Genomic DNA, 12,643 nt, shown 5'->3' with positions numbered 1-12,643 from the left:
TTTGCATGTGTGCTGTGTACAGGGCTATGCCAGAGATTCCAGCTGACAAGGTTTCTAAAACATTATGGATTACCCTTTGACAATGCAAGGACCAAAACGGTAATTTGGCAGAAGACTGAGAGCCTTCCCTAGTGTTTATAAAATTGCTCAAACTGCAGTCTCCTGCTTTTAGAATCTGCAAGATTCACACTGCACGTAAGTCAGTGATCGGTCTTTCTTCCATCAAAAGGAAACATTGTGTGACTAACCTCACTTATTTTACATCATTGTGATTCCATTAAATTCCTGGTTATCCACCTAAATGTCCTAGTGAAAAAATAAAGCAGGATTATAGTCCTGGAATTAAGTTTAGCCAGTAAGTTTGCACTTTGCTTTACCTTGAAGAAATCAGAGAAAAAACAAGCTGCTGATTTTGTTTCATATTTTCCTACAGAACAACATGTTGCAGGAAATAGGCTGCAGTCTCTTTCTTTCAGAACTTTCAACATGCTTTGGCAAATCTAAAGATCACAAGAGGGTATCCTACATCCACAACAAAGCATATGTAAAACTACATAAACGATACCGATGAAAAATCATTCTTCTGATGAATATGCATAGGCATTACTAACTCACATGTCTGAAGCTAGCAGAGATCACTAAGTTGCCACTCTTAAGTGCATCTAACATCCTATTTCATAAGAAATATAAATCCTCCCCTTGCAAACCTGAAAAGAAAATAAAAAAAATGGACTAGGAGTTCATAGTGCCAGAAAATTCTGCTTCTTGGTAAGATTTTGAATTATCTCATAATATTATTTTGAAGTGTTAATTGCACATATTTTCAGATTTTACTCTTCATCAAAAAAAAAAATAAAATATGGCATTACAGATTTCTTATTAAAATTGTCCATAACCTTCTTGTACAATCAATACTGGAAAAGACAATCACTTCTTTATTTTAAAAAGCAGTCCTCTAATCCAAGCAACTACTGCTTTCTCCTTCCACCCCATGAATGGTCTCAAACCTATTGTAGATGGTACCAATCCTGGCAGAGAGGAGAAAACTCACTTTGCAGGAATTTAAAGCCTCAGGGAGACTTGAAGTGGAATAGTTTTACTGATGGGAGTTGAAAGTTCTTGTTCATGAAGAGATGTGGATGCCTACCTCTTTATCAGGCACTCACCAGAAATTACTCGCTCATTGCATGCATTGTTTACACAATACTGATAAACCAATTGTTTCACTGATTGGGCAAAGACTTCATATCTTTCTAGTACTTTCAACTAAATCAGAAGAAAGCGAAAGGCAGGGAACTCTACTTTATCATCATATACAATGCAGTACTTTCTGACTTTCGTATGCACTTCAGAAAAGCTAATTTTTTTTCAAAAAGCTCATTCTACAAACAGTTCGCCTTGCAAATGTTCACATTAAGTGGTCTTCAAACAATTTCTGTTTGTTCACCACACACACACAAATATACATATATATACATATATATACATGTATATACATGTATATATATGTATATATACATGTATATGTATATATAGAAATAAAATGTCTGCAGAACAAGGCATGCACTTGGAAAGAAACAAGCATGGAAGAACTGTCCACCTTCCCAGAAAACTTAGCTTGTAATTACGAAGAAGGAAAAAACAGCATAAAAACTTTGTGTCAACACCAATCTTTAGCAGGAACTGGAGGTGGGAAATGATGTTGAAAAGGTCACACTTTTTGTCATGTCCCTGGAAGTAAGTAATCTAATTAACACCACGTAAATCTTGGCTGACTCCAATCTTCATAACACTATAAAAACAGCAACAGACAAAAAGTGGCAGGATTCTGAACCTCTAATGAGAAGTGCCAGAAAATTAACTTGTTTACATTCTGAGATGGTCACTCACAGAGTGTCTCACGTAACTCGTGAAGAGCATAACTACATGATCCATAAGTACCTTGAAATATATACAGACAAGTAATCCACAGTGCTTAAAGTTAAAGGAGGCTACCGAAAACTGTATCCCATTTTGGCATTCATTGGCAGCAGTACCAGAAATGACATGAAAAAGAGCTCTGTAGGATTAGAGTTAGCTTCTACTTTATACGTTTTCAGTGTGGATTCAGATACACGTAACAAGACCTTTTTAACTATGGTGAAGCTACGTATGATTTAACAGTCAGTATAGACTCCTGTGCCACTGAGACTATTTGTGGAGCCAGGGACAGAAAAAAGAAACAGATTGGTGCTAACGTTCTGCTGCATGGTGACATGAGAGTTGGGTTTATTCTTCAAGTGTTGTCTCTAGAGCCTCTATGAAAAGCAAACAGATTAAATTTTTGGTGCTAAGAAATGCTCCAAAATCTACAACATGAGGAAGGAAACACTGACACAGTTCTAGAGATATTCACTCAAACAACCCAGAGAGACTCAATAAAATAAAAAGAAACTTCCTTTCCTGGCTTGGGAGTTTTGGCGCTATAACACCGCAGATAGCAACAGAGGTTCTCTGGATGATGCTGAACACAACCCACTGACAGGCCTGGAGTGTTCCTCAGAGGACACCATAGGTCCTTTCTTTCTCCACCATGTCCTTTTTTAGGGACATGAGGGGAAGGTGGTTTATGTTGCAGAAGGAGACCCCCCTCCCCTCTTTCCATTATTACAACTGGTGTTTGTCCATTTGGCTTGTTTACCCAAAGCAATAAAAACCTTCAGAAAGAAATAATTCCAAACACAGAAAAAGAGTTCTCTATTGTTCCTTTTGAACACAAGAAACACAGTGAAAGGATTAATAAACACGTGGAAACAAGATCTAATAGATAGGGAGAAGAAAAGAAGGTGGAAGTAGCACAAAATACACAATGGAACAATTGGCGTGAAAGATCTCTCTACAAACCTTATTGAATAGAACAGAAATGAGTAAATAAGATAGGTACTCAACCACTACAGCTGATACAGGGGAAAAAATAGCAAAACTGTTAAAACAGACAAACTTGTGTAAACAGATAACCCTATTTCATTTCTCTTGCTTGTTCAGCCAGAGCACTCCAGGACTGACCACTGTAACCAGGACTTCCCAACTACTGTCGTGCCAAGCTGAGTATAACTGGACACCTAGAACATGAAAATGAATTCACATCTGCTTGCCACTTGACAAGATTTAATAGAGTTATATTCAAAACCAGAACTGACATCATACAACAGAGCATCATCAAAGTGTACAAGGCAGCAACTTCCGTAAAGCTTGCAAAATGAGGCATCAGTCACAAAGTATCACCAGTGAATGTTGCTGTCATTGCACCATTCAGCCATTTGAAAGAATCACAGAATCACAGAATCACCTAGGTTGGAAGAGACCTCCAAGATCACCGAGTCCAACCTCTGACCTAAACCATTCCCTGTTTAACAGAGCAGCCAATTTGTAGGCTCTTTCTGCTTCAGAGCAGAAGCGCTCTCTGTTCCATCAGTGACACAGGTAGAAAGCATACAACACAACAATAAATAACCAGCTGCAATGCTCAGTTTCCAGGAACTGAAAAGTAAATTGATTTCCATATGACTCAACTGCTCAGATCAATAACTACCCTTCTTTCCTCCTGTACATACACACTTTTCTTCCTCTGAAATAACCGATATTATCTTCAAATTTAAGGAACATCTTACTGTGCTTATGATTGCACAAATAAGTTCTTCAGGGAAAAACTACCTTGAAACATCTTCTGCCTGTTAATTTATCCAGTGAAAAATTTCTTATGAGCTTTTATGATTTAGTCACAGACAACTGTGGTGCAACAAGGCTATATTCATGTTCTTTACCTGCTAGGAAGCTGGTTCAAAAACAAAACAAAACAAAACAAAAAACACGTACTGATTTATTATTTGAATCACATCCATCCATACATCGCAACCTCTTTGTTTTCTTCACCTCCTAGGACTGCAAGCATTATACAATTTCTCCAAGATACGTCACTGTCTAAAGTTATAGCCACATCACATATGAGGTAACTGAGGCCACTGTAAGTAAATTCTCAAGGAACATTATAAGTTACAATCCGACTGACTACTAAATTCTTAATAACTTCCTAAGAAAACTGAAACAGCAAGAGCACATATATCCATTGACACTGACAGTGAGTCATCTGAGTTCAAAGGTAGTAAAAAGATTTTTTTTTAATTAAAGCTCAGTTCACAATGCACAGACTTGCCTGCACAAGTCACAATCTGCTAAAGCTCTAGATAGCATGTAAGCCATAAAGATATTGATAGTCAGAACACCCCTAGGACGAAAGCACGTACATCAGCAGTGGAATGTGCTCCCGCATGATTACGCAGAGAAAAGCATTCCTTCCACCTCTAGGTGCATGTATATTGCGGGTATATGATGGACTGTCAGGTGGGGTTTTTTGTTTCAGTTTGGTTTTTCACCTCCAAGAAAATGCTTCTTATTTTAAATGACTACGAATGGCAGCTTCTGAAAGTGCTGCTCCTACAAATGAACTAACAACACAAGGAAAACTAAAAACATTTAAGTTTCTGCCTTTGGGCTCCACATAATCTCTTTAACTGCATATTCAGCTCAGTTATTTCTACTCAGCTTCTGATGGCTGCTAAGGTGAACAGTAGTTCTTTGTCCACATGAATTATCCACTTCAGACACAGGCTATAGTGTTCCTACCATTTACAGACTCATTTCCCCCGCATTCTCAACAATTAGGTCAGAATATATGCTACCTAGAAATCTGGAGCTGTTTAATTTTACAAAAGCACAGAAACATCCCCACACAGGATCAGTTTACAAATAACACATGGAGTGGAATACATCCTGAACTATTTTTCCTTAACAGTGGAAGAACAACTGATGGAAATCTCAAGACTAAAATTCCTAGAATTCTAGTAATTTTAAAAAAATGTTATAGAACACAGCATATATTTTAATCCCTTAAATCCATTCCTGTGCTTTGGCACATCTTTCCAGCTCCCTGCCTCCTGGCTCCTGCATAATGAAGTTAAACACGTGAACAATGTAACACCTTATCAAGCACAGGTATTTCAAAAAGCTTAAAGGTAATGTTAAATTCAAAAGCTGATGTAGTCTACAAAGTTAATTACTGAAGGCCAACATGGGGAGCACATCAAGATTTCACGTGAACAAATGAAGATACTTATCTCACTGTAATAATGATCCCAAAGGGCACAGAACTGCACAGATTGCATGTAGGTGGGGCAAGGTGCACTGACATTACATCCTTTTTATAGAGGCACTGTGCTAATGACCATTTATTTATATTAGTAACTTTGTATGTTATCATCATATGTGATTATGCTGTATACACAGATTGATAGTTTATATAAAATCCTATAAAATTTATCTAGTGCACATAAACTTGTAAATTTTGTGTATAATTTACATATAAAAATGTTACATTTAGTGTAATGATAGCACAAGAGGTAACTAAAAGGGCAGATTTAGATTAGATATTAGGAGAAAATTCTTTACTGTTAGGGTGGTGAAGCTCTGCAGCAGGCTGCCCAGAGAAACTGTGGCTGCCCCATCCCTGAAGTGCCCAAGGCCATTGGGACACCTGGTGTGTTGGGAGGCGTCGTGCCCATGGTTCTGGTTGGAACTAGATCCTATTATGGCCCCAAGCCACTCAGTGATTCTGTGATTTGTAACAGTACTGTATCAAGTCCAAAGGTGTTCTGATATTATTACTTTTAACAACACTGTCATAAATAACAGTAACACAGAACCAAAAGTATTTATTCTCTTTACATTTTACAGTGTTCTTATTTGTACAAAGCCTGATAAGAATAATAAATATCACAGGGATAATAATTCCATGCTGGTCTTTCAACAAATCAGTGGATTTGCAGGGAAGAATGAGAAGAACCACACAGAGAAAGGTGGGCTGAGAAGTATTTTTAGCTGGGTTACAGGTAAGTTCCTCCAGAAACTAGTTTATTCCTAAATTTTCTAATCAAACACTTCAAGGTGCTTAAGGAATCAGGGAGATGCTAACAAGAAAACCAAAATCCACTATTTGTGGTGTTTCTTTTCAGCCACCAGAAGAAAAAAAAAAAAAAAAGCCTTTAATTCCCCTGAAAGGCAAATCAGTACTGACTACAGCAGTGTTGATTGCCTCCTACAGTGACTCTTATGAAGCACAGGCAAACTCTGATGTACTGTAGCAGCGTAAGTAATACTGAGTCTACTTTTCTAGTCTTGATACTAAAATATTTCATGTCTCAATGGACATCAACACCAATCCTGTTTGCTCATAAAGCATAAAGGGGCAATCCTACAGGCTCTGAAGTCTCCTCCTGAAAATACTGTATTTATTATCAAATCACACAACTACCCACCGGCAAGATAGTTTTAAATTTTGTACCTTCATTTATATTACTACTGTCTTAAATGCTGCATTTCAGGAAAAAAACACAGTTTTGATTCAATTACACATCTTTCAAATGTAAAGAGCATGTAAAAGCATTTTGTGCTAGCCACTTAATATCACAAGAGGAACTGTTTTTATTATATACTGTAATTTATACATGATAAATATTTGGAGGATTTTAACTATCAAGACTGGATCTCAGAATACAGCACAGAATGAATACTGTGAGAACAGAGATCTCCAGTAGATGGAAGCATTGGCCAGCAAAAACTAAGCTCACATTGCTCATGGGATTGTCATTCCTGCAGAACGGCATGGTGCCTCCCCCTGCTACACACAGGATTTTAACATACAGATATCCCAGCTGGCTGACAGTGGTAGAAAATAAATCTATATTTATTTATCAGTATGTGGTCTCTAGTATTGCTATATCACAGCATACAATTACTATTTAAATATTTACAAAAATCTCACGTTGAAAGATGAGAGACAGACAGATGGATAATGAATCATGAATCTGACTGCCGATTCCAGGCAAAATTTGGAGAGATATAAGCTTCACAAACCTTTTCATGACCTCTCTGACAGTTAAAAAGATTCCAACTTCTTGATTTTTCTCATATTTTAACAAAAAATATGACCCAAATATAAATGTTTAAAATGTATTTAAATATAATAATCTCACATTGTCTGGTATAGTGCTGAAATGAAACAAACTCAAGTTCAGGGTTCGTTCTGAAGCTCATTTAACAGGACAAGTAACACTGGTGGCCATTAATGGCAGAAATTAAATATCCCTTCAATATCAGATGCAACAGTACCCTAATTCTAGCAACCATAAAATCGTTCTAGTCCATTAAGAGTCCAGGAAAGTTGCATGATTACTGACCCATATTTCACAGTGATGCAAGTCCCTTAAAATGGACAAAGAGACCTGATATCCCAATACCACCATTGCATGTTGATTAACTAAACACTGATCAAGTTATAATTTAAGAACTTACACACAGGTCAAACACTGGCTAGTGATTATGTCACTCACCTGACTGTTATGAACCTCTCCACACTGACTGACTGCTGCTTTCCACCTCCGTTATCTGTTTTATCTCATTGCCGTCTGATCTCTTATAACTTGTTTCCTGCAGCCCTACCTAGATAGAGATGTGAAACATGATTTCCTTTTAGTTACTTTGGCAAAGAGGTTGAGATTACTTTTTGCAGTATACTGAGCAAATATACATTTATACAAATAGTACTTTCAAAGTATGAGGAAAGGAATACAAAATTAAATTCTAATGAAATATCTTTACTGCTTCACCACAAACAGCAAAAAATCCCAATTGGCATTCCCTTGTTTTCCCCCATAACTAAGTCTGGAAATTCTGCTCTCTATATCTCCCCCCCACCCCACCCCCCCACCCCTCCACCCAAATGAAGTTATATTCTCTCTCCACCATTCCTCATCCAGTGTTGCCAAAACTTAGCTGCTACCTCAATTCCAGTCTCCTCCCACCATTTCAGGAGACCTGGCTTTCAGTCAAGATTTCAGAACTCCAAAATTTCTCAGTCCCAATATCCCAATACCTGGCCTGCTACTAGCACTCTGTATCTTTGATAGAATTCTTGTTTTCAGCTCTGCAGTAATTGGAAGTTAACCCAAGTTAGAATTTTCAACTTGAGGATCTCAAAACACAGCAGCAACAGAGAATGGCCCGTTTCCTGGTTAACTAATGGCAAGCCTGTAAGCACAGCTTCTAGTGAACTCTAGAGCATCTGCACAGGTACTGAGAGCACAGACTCCACTGTGTGGGGACAATCACTCTTATCCATGCAGATTTTGTCTAATATACCTTCAATATGTAGTTCGCTCAAATTGCAGCAAGTCTGGAGAAGTTGTTTTAGTAAAAGCTTATCCATAGAGCAATTATATGTATGTTTATACACATACACAACACTCTGTCAGAGCTACTGATCTACACATCACATGCACAGACTTAAGACACATGGTTACCGCTACTTACATTCCCACATCCTTACATGAAACATTAGCTGCACACACATGCTTACACATTGTTCTGTGCACACAATGAGGGTTAACAAACTTATTATTGCATACCTGCATATCTCTAATAGCTGCTCCTACTTTTTATTTAACTCCTGCTTCACCTTTCGCATTGGGCATTTCCTGGAACTCTTGCAATTACTAAAAACAAAAACAAAAACAAAAAGCAGGCATATTTTAACAGTGATGAAACAAAAGTTGGTAAAGGCAGGAAAGAAGTGGAAAACAAATTATAGCTTGCCCTTCAGAGAAACAGAGCCTGGGGCAGATGAAGCAAGCTCAGAGATGTAACGTTCACTGCTAGTGCACCTCTGACATCTGCCGGGATAACAGCTGGGCTGGGCTGCTCATCACAGAAACAAAAGAAAACGAATAGGAAAAAGCAAAGAGCAACGACAGGTGGGAATCCGTACTACACAGAAGCACTGGACAAGGTAGGTTTTTCCCCTTTTTTATTGTGTCTTGATGTTCACAGTAACATTTAATGATAGAAATAGGTGAGCAGAATCACACAGACCAAATGAAAACCCAAACTGAGCACACTGTATCAGGAAAGGAACGGGGACTTTGAATCACAGGCAGCCCTCCCTGGAACAGAAATACATAAATAAAAGCATCTTCTTTGTTGCCATTAATGGGAGCATTTCCTGCCATCTGTGAGATAACAACCCCTTTTCTCCCCGTTACCTCAGTAACCATGGCAACTGTCTCCGCAATGACATCACGCAGTTTCCTGGGCAACAGTTCCCAGTGCAGTGACATCATGCAGTCACCATGGCGATGCTCCATGAGGCCAGGAAGAAAGTATTTAAAGTGGGAAGAGAGGTCAGGGAGGACACCAGGACTCAGGAAAGAGCAGGGAATAAAAGATAAAGGCAGTAAAAAATTAGTTTGTGAGAAGAGGAAAGGCAAGGGACAGGAACAGAGAATGAAGACGGGAGATTGAAAGAAGTACAGAGGGAATAAGAAAAATGTTAGGAATCTGAACTACTATTTAATTGGAAAAACAATTAAATGCATTATCTAATTTGATATTACATTATTTAGGTTAGGTTTGCTGAACGAGAGCGTGCATGGTCACGTGAAGTTTAGGTGCAGCAGGCATGGCTTAAATGCTGATTTAGATGGTGAGACTTTTAACAGTCTATAAGAAACTACCAGAAGCCTCCAGAGAGACACTAGCTCAAATCATATAGAATATTCTAGCTACGTTTTCTGATACAAGGTACTTTTTATGATACATTTCCATTCTCTCAGCGACTCAGGTGCTCATTCACAGCAATGCTAATACCTTGATGATACAGTCCTGCCTGTACAGGGCTTCAAAAGAAAATTAATTTGCCTTCTTCTTTCTTTTTGCTGTTATTTTGTTGGTTTCTTTTGCACTTAAATATAAGACAACATAACTTGAATAACTTACAAATGAAAATGCTTAACATTGATTGAAAGCTCCTTCACCAAGAAGGAAGTAAAGAGCATTGGTTCCATCTCTTTAATTTCTAGATCTTCCAGTATTTTCAAATGTTTCAATTTACTGAGTACAAATGTCCTTTCTGATTCAATTGTCTTTGCGTTCTAGACAGCCTCAGCTGGTGGGCAATGCTAATGGCAGCTTTATGTTAAATGGCTCAAAAGCTCTGGGAAAAAGGCTTTTTGGCAAGGAAACTGACATTATTGATACATAATGTTTTATCAGTGTACACAGCCTTGAGTGAAAGATAAATTAACAAAACAGAGAGCCTTTTGAGGACAGTTTGCAGTCTAAAAACTTAGGACAATGGTATTGAAGAAACTTCAAAGTCAATCATAGAGTATTTTTCTATCTAGCAAGACATATTCACTTATTTTCTCTTACGCAAAATCTTTAGTTTAATTTCCACAGATAATTGTCCTCCACCATTCATTTCAGGAGTTAATGTTGAATCAGATGTAGCAACTGTCATTGTAACATAGCAATTAAGCAATGTAATGTTGTAGCTATGACATTTTCCACCAAAAGTGATTTTTTTTTTGTTTGTTTTAATACAGCTGAAGCTAAGACAAACCTCAGTAATACTATTCAGAACCAAATTTCAAATATTGGGGTTTAGAAACCTACCTAACTTGTGCATAGCAGCAGATGCAACTCTTGCTTCAGGCTAACCCTCCAAAAGCAGAATCTCAAAAGTCAATGGTATCAGAATGTTGATCAGTTCAGTTGTCCACATATTTCAGCCAAAAGGAAGATAGTTTTCTGGGGGAAAGATTTTATATAGTTTGTAATAATGAAACAGATTCCTACTATGAGGCCTCTGCTATCCAGGTAGCAACAATGCATTTAATATGCCCAGCACTTTCAAAATCTATACAAAGATGAGCATTAGAATACAGAAAGTCTGACTCCTTCAGAGCAATGCATTTCAAGAAGCAGAGCCTTACTGCAGCAAATCCCAAAGGAATTTCATTGCAAAACTCTGCAGTCATCAGGCTGGAAACGTTCCAGGTGTTTAATCACAGGCAGGAGGGTGAGAACTGAGAGAGAGAGATGAAAAATCTCAGTGATAAGCAGCACTAGGAAGGATGTGGTGACTGAGGGAGAGAAACAGGAAAAGGGGAGGAGGAGAGGAAAGGGAGAAAAACATCTCACGCCACCGATGAAGAGAAGCACAAACATCAAGAAAAACACATAAAACAAGGCCAGCATCAATTCCACAAAGTTATTCTTCGGTCCTCTTATTCCTTCTCCTTAAACTAAAAGATACTCAGAGAACAGCTAGCTGTGTGCATGTAAAGCAAAATTCAGGCTACGTTGGGCATTAGCATACAGTTGAGTGGTACTACCCACCAGTTACATCTTCATGTAGTTACCAAACTGTGTTTCTTCAAGGAGAGTGGGGGAGGAAGGAAATCTTGTCAGGGACAGCAAAAAATGAAGAAAAAAAGACTGCTAGAGAAGAAAACAAATAGGACCGTGTGTGTCTTTTTTTCCTTTTTTTTTTTTTTTTTTTAAACAGGCTTAGCTCTGAGACTGAAATTATCTGCATTAATGACGCAGTGTTTCAAGCTGCAGTCTTATTTCAAAAATACAGATATTTTTAAGGAACAGCGATAAAAGGTGAATTAGTAATGCCCTTTGAGTTCTGATAAAGCCCCTCAATGAACACTGATACATACTAACAGTGAGTCAAACAAAAAAATGTTGAGAGTTGACTTAACAGTGGGAAAGGGAAAAAATGAGTCACAAGTTACACTCACGTTAAACAAAAGAAATCTACTAGCCATTTTAAACTGTGTACCCTAAAGTCAAAAATATTAGTATGTACAAATGTCTAATGCCTTAATTAACGTAGCAAATGCTATGGTTTACAATTGCACATTTGGGTGTTCCGCATTCATTAAAAATAAGATAAATTCAGCTCCTATTAATATCACACAATAAAGCTTACAGGTAATGGAAGAAAGGGGAAAACTACAAAGTAATTTAGTGACAGCAAGGAAAACTTGCAGACAGTTTTCTTCAACTTAATTGGAGAACTTCAGCTCTCAACTCACTTTAATCCTAAAAGTTTTCTTTGTTTGTTTGTTTTTTAAATAAATGTTTAAATAACTAAAAGGGTCCCAAAATAATACCCGTTTCTATTAAATAAAGAAAAAATTATAACAGCAGAAAAGATATTTACCAGCAAGAATTAGAATAACTGTTATACAAAATATCTCCTGGGTGTTCTTGGCTTTGTGTCAGCCCATCACTTGCTAATTAGCACCAAGACATTATTGTGATTACACCAGGATAACAGGATGAATAATTCATAATACCTGTACACAGCGATCTGGCACTGTTAGCAGATCTTAATTCCTAACCCCAGGAGTCAGTATACATTTTATGGCAGAATTAACAACACACATATGTATGATATATTTTGTGAAGATTTTAAGCATTTTTTTTAAACGTAACTAGTACTGGAATACTAAACTAAGCTAAAAATTCCATCCACTCTTAGACTTGTCAAAAATGGTATTTCATAGCACTAAGATTGTGTCAGATCCCTCAAATCTTGAGCTTGGCATCCCCAGTAAGATGGCAATACACAATTTACTCTAAACTCCAAAATTCCTACATGTTTTCTGAAGACAAGACAGAGCAATAGAACCTTATAGCACATAACAGATTATTGAAGATGTGTTCCTAGCTTTACTTAACACTATGTTAGGGTTTATCT

At 37.5% G+C, this 12,643-nt stretch overlaps 1 long non-coding RNA gene across 2 annotated transcripts in view; it reads left to right on the top strand.

The window, feature by feature from the left end:
* Positions 1-12,643, top strand: part of LOC137865842 (uncharacterized) — a 32,288-nt gene that overhangs the window by 12,178 nt on the left and 7,467 nt on the right. For both annotated transcript variants that reach the window (XR_011102081.1, XR_011102080.1), the window contains one exon: positions 3,025-11,396. This is a non-coding gene — a long non-coding RNA (uncharacterized lncRNA). The remainder of the gene's footprint in view (positions 1-3,024; positions 11,397-12,643) is intronic.

The sequence above is a fragment of the Anas acuta genome, chromosome 17, assembly GCF_963932015.1.
Source record: "Anas acuta chromosome 17, bAnaAcu1.1, whole genome shotgun sequence".
In the NCBI taxonomy this organism is placed as follows: Eukaryota; Metazoa; Chordata; class Aves; order Anseriformes; family Anatidae; genus Anas; species Anas acuta.
The sequence above is the reverse complement of the archived record's forward strand: the minus strand, read 5'-3'. Positions and strand labels throughout refer to the sequence as shown.